The sequence below is a fragment of the Phaseolus vulgaris genome, chromosome 5 (assembly GCF_051622355.1).
Source record: "Phaseolus vulgaris cultivar YP4 chromosome 5, ASM5162235v1, whole genome shotgun sequence".
NCBI lineage: Eukaryota > Viridiplantae > Streptophyta > Magnoliopsida > Fabales > Fabaceae > Phaseolus > Phaseolus vulgaris.
In genome coordinates, this window is record NC_143502.1 from 44032501 (window position 1) to 44034345 (window position 1845).

The following is a 1845-nucleotide window of genomic DNA, read 5'->3' on the forward strand; positions in this document are numbered from 1 at the left end:
TCACAAATGCCTCCAAAGTGATGTGGGAGAAGTTTGGGATCAAAAGGAATTGATCTTGACATGGTTGGTGCAATGCCAAGTTCATGATTTTGTGACTTGGTGGTGATTTTGGTGAAAAACGAAAATGTTGGTTTTGGAAAAGTGGCTGGACTCAATCCTCACAAATGCCTTCAAAGTGATGTGGGAGAAGTTTGGGATCAAAAGGAATTGATCTTGACATGGTTGGTGCATAGCAAAGTTCATGATTTTGGTGTTTTGGCTTGATTTTGTGGCTTGGTGGTGATTTTGGTGAAAAACGAAAATCATGGTTTTGGAAAACTGGCTGGACTCAATCCTCACAAATGCCAAGTTCAAAGTGATGTGGGAGAAGTTTGGGGATCAAAGGGAATGGGATGATTTTGACATGGTTGGTGCATAGCCAAGTTCCATGATTTTGGATTTTTGGCTTGATTTTGTGACTTGGTGGTGATTTTGGTGAAAAACGAAAATCATGGTTTTGGAAAACTGGCTGGACTCAATCCTCACAAATGCCTCCAAAGTGATGTGGGAGAAGTTTGGGATCAAAAGGAATTGATCTTGACATGGTTGGTGCATAGCCAAGTTCATGATTTTGGATTTTTGGCTTGATTTTGTGACTTGGTGGTGATTTTGGTGAAAAACGAAAATCATGGTTTTGGAAAAGTGGCTGGACCCAATCCTCACAAATGCCTCCAAAGTGATGTGGGAGAAGTTTGGGATCAAAAGGAATTGATCTTGGCATGGTTGGTGCATAGCCAAGTTCCATGATTTTGGATTTTTGGCTTGATTTTGTGACTTGGTGGTGATTTTGGTGAAAAACGAAAATCATGGTTTTGGAAAAGTGGCTGGACTCAATCCTCACAAATGCCTCCAAAGTGATGTGGGAGAAGTTTGGGAGCAAAAGGAATTGATCTTGACATGGTTGGTGCATAGCCAAGTTCATGATTTTGGTGTTTTGGCTTGATTTTGTGGCTTGGTGGTGATTTTGGTGAAAAACGAAAATCATGGTTTTGGAAAAGTGGCTGGACTCAATCCTCACAAATGCCTTCAAAGTGATGTGGGAGAAGTTTGGGATCAAAAGGAATTGATCTTGACATGGTTGGTGCATAGCCAAGTTCCATGATTTTGATTTTTGGCTTGATTTTGTGACTTGGTGGTGATTTTGGTGAAAAACGAAAATGTTGGTTTTGGAAAAGTGGCTGGACTCAATCCTCACAAATGCCTCCAAAGTGATGTGGGGAGAAGTTTGGGATCAAAAGGAATTGATCTTGACATGGTTGGTGCATAGCCAAGTTCATGATTTTGTGACTTGGTGGTGATTTTGGTGAAAAACGAAAATGTTGGTTTTGGAAAAGTGGCTGGACTCAATCCTCACAAATGCCTTCAAAGTGATGTGGGAGAAGTTTGGGATCAAAAGTGAATTGATCTTGACATGGTTGGTGCATAGCCAAGTTCATGATTTTGGTGTTTTGGCTTGATTTTGTGGCTTGGTGGGTGATTTTGGTGAAAAACGAAAATCATGGTTTTGGAAAACTGGCTGGACTCAGATCCTCACAAATAGCCTTCAAAGTGATGTGGGAGAAGTTTGGAATCAAAAGGAATTGATCTTGACATGGTTGGTGCATAGCCAAGTTCATGATTTTGGATTTTTGGCTTGATTTTGTGACTTGGTGGTGATTTTGGTGAAAAACGAAAATGTTGGTTTTGGAAAAGTGGCTGGACTCAATCCTCACAAATGCCTCCAAAGTGATGTGGGAGAAGTTTGGGATCAAAAGGAATTGATCTTGACATGGTGTTGGTGCATAGCCAAGTTCATGATTTTGTGAC